The sequence below is a fragment of the Perna viridis genome, chromosome 6, assembly GCF_037379345.1.
Source record: "Perna viridis isolate PV_CMFRI_1.1 ecotype Kerala chromosome 6, ASM3737934v1, whole genome shotgun sequence".
Classification (NCBI taxonomy): Eukaryota; Metazoa; Mollusca; class Bivalvia; order Mytilida; family Mytilidae; genus Perna; species Perna viridis.
The window spans coordinates 4,825,367-4,832,044 of record NC_142450.1 but is presented as its reverse complement, the minus strand read 5'-3'; the positions used below and the strand labels follow the sequence as shown (position 1 = coordinate 4,832,044).

Below are 6,678 nucleotides of genomic sequence, written 5' to 3'. Positions count from 1 at the left end.
GGGGATTTTAGATGCATCGTAAAACATTACTTTTGTTTGTTTGTATGATTGTTTGTTTTGTTTGTTTGTTTTTTTTTTGTTTTGTTTGTTTTTTTTTTTTTTAATAAATTTCCGATTTTGTGGTTATGATTTATGTGACTTTTAAAAAAACAATTTCTGTTAAAAAAACGCTACCACCAATTGCCAGAAAATATCTTCAAGAAAAAAGGGGTACACAGAAACAGAACTGTCCATCTGTCTGTTTGTCTGTCCATGTAACTTTAAAGCAGTGCAACCACAGGGGCTTGGTGGCATGTATTTTTAATAACACATATGCTCGCTAGGCAATGGGAACCTCGGAAAAAACCTATTATAATATTTTTGAGAAATCCTCATACAAAACAGCAGTAAAACAGCATTTGCAATTGATGGCACGTGACAATGAGGATGAAGAATTCCTTCATTGTTAGTCGTAGTGTAATTTGAATTATATATTCATGTTCTTTTTTATTTCTATTTTTATGATAAAAGAATTGAAATATACATTTATACATGTGTGCATGTATATATATTCTTGTGTGCATGTATATATATTCTGTGACTTTTTAAAGAGGGGGACCCATTTGGAATTAAGCTTTATGGGTTATCCCAAGCAACCATTGTACTTTTGAAGAGTTACTTACGAATATATACACAGGGCCGGATCCAGACACTTTGAAAAATAGGGGGATGGTTGCAGACGTTCGTCAGAAAAAGGGGTTCTAGGACGTTATTTGCCATTTTTGTCAATATAATTTTAATACATGAAAATGACAAATTTTCATGTAAAAAGGTGGGGGTGCCAACTGATACATGTATATGTTTTTATATATGATATTATATATTAATAATGTGTAATGTGTATTGAATATAAACAGTTTTTAAATTGTTAATATTTGTTTTATATTGTAATTGTGATTGATGTTGCAAAATAAATTTGATGGATTAATTAAATATAAAACATGACTTAAATCAAAACAATAATGAAAACATAAAAGATACAGTCACGTGTTATCTGAAAGATACAGTCACGTGTTATCTGAAAGATACAGTCATGTGTTATCTGATAGATACAGTCATGTGTTATCTGATAGATACAGTCATGTGTTATCTGAAAGATATTGTCGTGTGTTATCTGAAAGATACAGTCATGTGTTATATGATAGATACAGTCATGTGTTATCTGAAAGATATTGTCGTGTGTTATCTGAAAGATACAGTCATGTGTTATATGATAGATACAGTCATGTGTTATCTGAAAGATATTGTCGTGTGTTATCTGAAAGATACAGTCATGTGTTATATGATAGATACAGTCATGTGTTATCTGAAAGATACAGTCACGTGTTATCTGAAAGATACAGTCATGTGTTATATGATCGATACAGTCATGTGTTATCTGAAAGATATTGTCGTGTGTTATCTGAAAGATACAGTCATGTGTTATATGATAGATACAGTCATGTGTTATCAGAAAGATACAGTCGTGTTTTATCTGAAAGATACAGTCATGTGTTATATGATAGATACAGTCATGTGTTATCTGAAAGATATTGTCGTGTGTTATCTGAAAGATACAGTCATGTGTTATATGATAGATACAGTCATGTGTTATCTGAAAGATATTGTCGTGTGTTATCTGAAAGATACAGTCATGTGTTATATGATAGATACAGTCATGTGTTATCAGAAAGATACAGTCGTGTTTTATCTGAAAGATACTGTTACGTGTTATCTGAAAGATACAGTCATGCGTTATCTGAAAGATACAGTCGTGTTTTATCTGAAAGATACAGTTGTGTGTTATCTGAAAGACACAGTCATGTGTTATCTGAAAGACACAGTCATGTGTTATCTGAAAGATACAGTCGTGTGTTATCTGAAGGATAAAAAGTTTCTTACAAAAGAACTAAAGATGAGGTCCAACACCTGGAACGCCCACATCTCATGATGGATCCGCCACTAGAGATAGGTCTAAAATGTAATAAACTCCCCGTCTGTCTATTTTTTTTTTTATAAATTCATTTATAACGGTGTATAAATCACAAAGGAGTCTAAAACATGGAATTGATTCGGGGATTTACCTTTGTTGTTGGATATAAAAAGATTTAAAGAACTTATTAGTTAATTGTTTTATGTTTGATCTTGATAGCCCCATTTTAAACCACTAATAAAACAGTTATTTTGAATACACTAATTGCTCGACTTACAAGATAACTCGTTTAATTGGAAAATGCCTTGAGCCAGATCTTGATGTTGATTATATGGATTTTTAACGTGTGCATATATTTTACATCCTGATGTAAAGCAATGTTGTTGTTTTTATTATTGAAAGAAACGGTTTTTATCAGGGGATTAACCTGGACTATTGAATATATAACAAGAAATTTGAATTTGTAATTAAACATTTAATGGCTTTGACGAATTTTAAGGTATCTTATTAAAGCTCAATTCAAAGTTCCTTCGAATAAATGTAATCGCTTCAATTCTTAATGTAATTCAACGAAGAAGTACCATAAATGCGTTAATTTTTTGAAGAATTGTAATAATCTGACATGATTGATTGCTTGCTTGATTGATTGATTGCTGGGGTTTAACGTCCGAGCAGCAATAATTCAGCTATATTCAGACGATGAACATGAAAAGGATGATGAAATGAGAAAGGGATGGGACACAAGGATAATGGGGTCGACAAATTTTGATTGCCACTGGAAATAGGGAGAGGTGGGTCGAGTCGGGCAATTTAGCCTTCTGTGGCGGAGCCCTATGGTTCCTACTCCGGGAAAATACCACAGTAGGGTTCTTTAACGTGTGAGGAACGTGGCATCTTTCCCAACACGGTGCACCACTATGGTTTGCGGTAAGGTTTTCCGTATTATAGCCTGACAACCTCATCATATAACACGCCAGGGGTACCCCATTCCACCACCTGGGACACACAACCCAGTTGCTCTGTGGGCAGAGCGCCCTAGCCCCCAGCTAGGGTTCTGAGCACTATTTAGTCGCCTTTTACGACAAGCTTAGCGCTGCTGCAGGCCTATTCTTTTGACACCCGGACCTGCACGGGTCAATCTGACATGATATTCATGCACATGAAATATCACATATTAAGATTAACGCGACACGGTCCACAATAAGTTATAATTTTTTTCCGACGTAGTCGGTATAGTTTCACTTTTTACCCTTTGACCTTAAGGACGTTCTTCTATGGAAACGCAAATCACCTGACTGTTCGCAATTATGTTTTCCGATTGGCCAATAACTGCCAACTTAGTGGCGTTCGAAAACAATGTATCGAAACTTTGAAATAGCGTTCGAAAAAAAACAATCGAAAATTTGACATTGCGTGCCCTGTGTTATTTTCTTGAAAGAAAGTAGATACTTAGAAATCAAAAAAACAATTAATGTGTCGGCTATCTTTTTACCGAGTAGAGGTAGTCTTATCAATGTATTTCGTTATTTTCTGATAATTTGTTTCCGACTTATGGAAATAACACGTGCTTATATTCTAATATCCTTTTACTTAAAAGCTTCTAATATCCTTTTACTTAAAAGCTTCTAATATCCTTTTACTTAAAAGCTTAATTCAATTTAAAAATACAAAAAAACTGCATTATTTTTTTAAAGAAATGTGATAATCTGACGTGAAATTAAAGCAATAAAAGTCACGCATATGAAATAAATATTGAGAAGTAACGTATCTATTAAATATTTTTGAAATAAACGCGGCTTCGGGTCAAGGAAGTATCCGGGGTATCATTTTTTTAAAAACTTTATACCGATATCCTTGAACTAAAATGTTCTTGACCCAAATGTTTGTGATGAGAACATTTTTCTGTTAATAAGAGATAACAGACCTTGATTTATAAAACATATTTTCAACATGTCTAAGTATCGATCGTTAAATTCAGGACATCCTTTATATGCTCAAGTGCATGTACGGTGCTGAGTGGTTCCGGAAATATAATCCGTTCATCGATATCAAACAAAACGGCAGTACATGCAGTTACTGCAAATTTAAACGAAAACATAAAATACATGTAGGCACATAGTCTCCTGTTATGATATCATATTCCAACTTTTCAGGATTTTTTTTCTTTTTTTAAGAAGGGGGAGGGGGTGAGTTGAATATTGTCTATGCTCATATGGATTCGCCGTTGGTATTTGGTATTTGTGGCCAATGTAGATGTTGTTATACGTCGCGTGTAGAAAGCATGCTTTTAATGTAACCATTCCCTATTTTTTTTTAACAATTTTGAGTCCATCCCAGTGTCATTTACGTTTCTCTAGTATAATTTTCAGTTCCGGAGATTCAGAAAGGGGGTTTTGAAAAAGGTCAGATTTTAAGCTTTTATTAGGTTATATGTGCCCACATCTGCACGGAATTTACAAACTTTTCCTAGGTAGACCTAGGGTAAGGGAAATAACTCTTGAAATTAATGATATGTTTGTATCATCATAACTTTCACCAAAGCCTATCAAGTTTTCATTTGAAACCGAATAAAATCAGTCCAAGTTATTTTAAGGTTTATATGAGGTTAATGGAAAATGCTGAATACAAACGTTCCAATTATTTCTAAGAGTTATGTCACGTATCCTAGGCCTATCTCCTTAAACTGGTTTGACTGTAAAATAAAATGAATTCTATATTATTAATATGCACTTCTTTTTCATTTGTTTATGTGATGACATTTATGCATATTATTTATAAATTTATATATTCTAATTTTTTTTTACGTTTCATTTACAAAACAAGAAGTAATTTTTATATTTTTAAATACAGAAAACATCAGTTTCGTAAAGGTAATAATTAACTTCTTTGATGTTTACAAATAAGATTAAAATTTCCCTCTGTGTAACGAGAAAGTCCGAGTTGTTCCTAATGAAGCCGTAGCTTTGAGCAGTGAAAGCGGTCAAATGCATCGTCTTTAAATACAATGTTGACTCACGCCATTAAAGTACACATGTACCAGGTGATTTATTGGATTATTTCCACAGTATCTAACATAGCCAACACAGTATATTAACTAAATAATGCAGAAATTTTCCATTACAAGGGATGCTCTATTTCAAATAGAAGAGTACATTCAACTTCTCAATGGGTTCCTGGTACAGTTTAAACAATGTTATACTGATGCACACTGTTGATAAGTATTAAACAGCCATAAATAAAACAAATGTGTTATTAAGTATATATCAAATTAAAAATTTTAACGAGCATGCGTCATATTTGCATCATACACGTTTTCCATACAATTTTTATCTTAATTGTCAGCCTCTGTAAGAATCAGGCAGTGGGTTAAACATGGTATAAAAACCCATCATTTTGTTAGCGTAATTTATTTGACTATTTGCACCATCAACAACAAGGAAAAAAAGACAAAATTTTCCATATCATGTTGGTGCATTGAGTTATAAAAGCATTGAAATGCACTGAAAATGAACTTTTCAAGGGCAGAAAAACCTCATTTTTATAACATTCTTTTGAAAAATTTCTAAGCAAAGCCAGTGATACAGAGATCAAATAATGGTCTTTTCAAATAAAGAAAGTAAACTTTAGAGATATTGCATTGTCAAATCGGTGGGATATTGGCAAAAACTTACACTTAATAATCAAGCAAGTACTGTTTTTTTGGAAACACAATATCTCAGATACTGGTGAATATTATTCACATTGGGTGTTATAAATAGAATACTTACGAGGCACATTGAAAGAAAAAAACGCGATGCCGAGTTCATATATTCTGATGTTGGAAGCCGCTAAACATTCCTGTCGGAAGCCCGTGATGACCAATTCAATAAAATTGTTACACGTGACCATACATGTATGCATATAGTGACACTAATTAAATGTGCTACACGTATAACAACGGATTGACAACTCTTCGAACTTGATGTTTACCGGATTTTGCTCACTTGCTATTCGACAGGTGCCGCTGGTAGAACAGGACGATAATACTAATCCTGAAGCATCTAATGTCACTCCTGCGTATTTTTTGTTTTTGTTTGCTTTTGTTGATTATTGTTTTGTTGCTGTTGTTGTTGTTAGAGTTCATATTGCAAGTACTTAAGGTTGTTGTGTTTTTTTGTATGAGTAGTTTTATTGTATTTTGTTGTAGATACAATGAGTATGTAAATCGTTTCTATTTCCGGTCTTCACCTTCTGGTTATGTTTTGGGATTTTGATGTTTCCGAATTATCCTTTTCTTTTTGTTATTGCTTGATTTTTGTTTTTGTTTTTGTTTTTGTTTTTTTTTAATTTTTTGTCGATTTCTAGCGATATTTATTGAGTCAATTATAATCATGTACAAGTTTTGCAGCAAATAGAACTATGAAGGTGAAACAAAATTCGATCGTTGGTATCAAAGTAGAGATTACATGGCACTTGATGAACAGACACGGACGGACGAATGCAGATCATTTGTAGGTTCTTGGTTTTTATCTGTGAATATATATTGTTAGTGCTCCTGCTTTTGAAGGTGACATTTGATGCTAAAATTACAAAAATGCATCGTTAATGGAAAGGCTAAGTGCTGTGTAACATGATATATATAGTTTTAATAACCTATAGATGTTAGTATTCAAATCACCAAAAAAAAGATCTATATTATTCAATTACCATTATAAAAATTACATTATTTTAATGTGGTTTTAATGCTA

At 32.8% G+C, this 6,678-nt stretch overlaps 1 long non-coding RNA gene across 4 annotated transcripts in view; it reads right to left on the bottom strand.

Annotated features, from left to right (window-relative positions):
• LOC148613304 (uncharacterized) overlaps nucleotides 1–6,678 on the bottom strand; it is a 53,826-nt gene that overhangs the window by 25,647 nt on the left and 21,501 nt on the right. Inside the window, exon 1 of one of the 4 annotated variants that reach the window (XR_015923337.1) lies at nucleotides 1,921–2,060. The exons of 2 other annotated variants lie outside the window; for them this stretch is intronic. This is a non-coding gene — a long non-coding RNA (uncharacterized LOC148613304). Of the gene's footprint in view, nucleotides 1–1,920; nucleotides 2,061–6,678 lie in introns of those variants that run through there. One more of the 4 variants, XR_015923338.1, reaches the window with a different exon arrangement.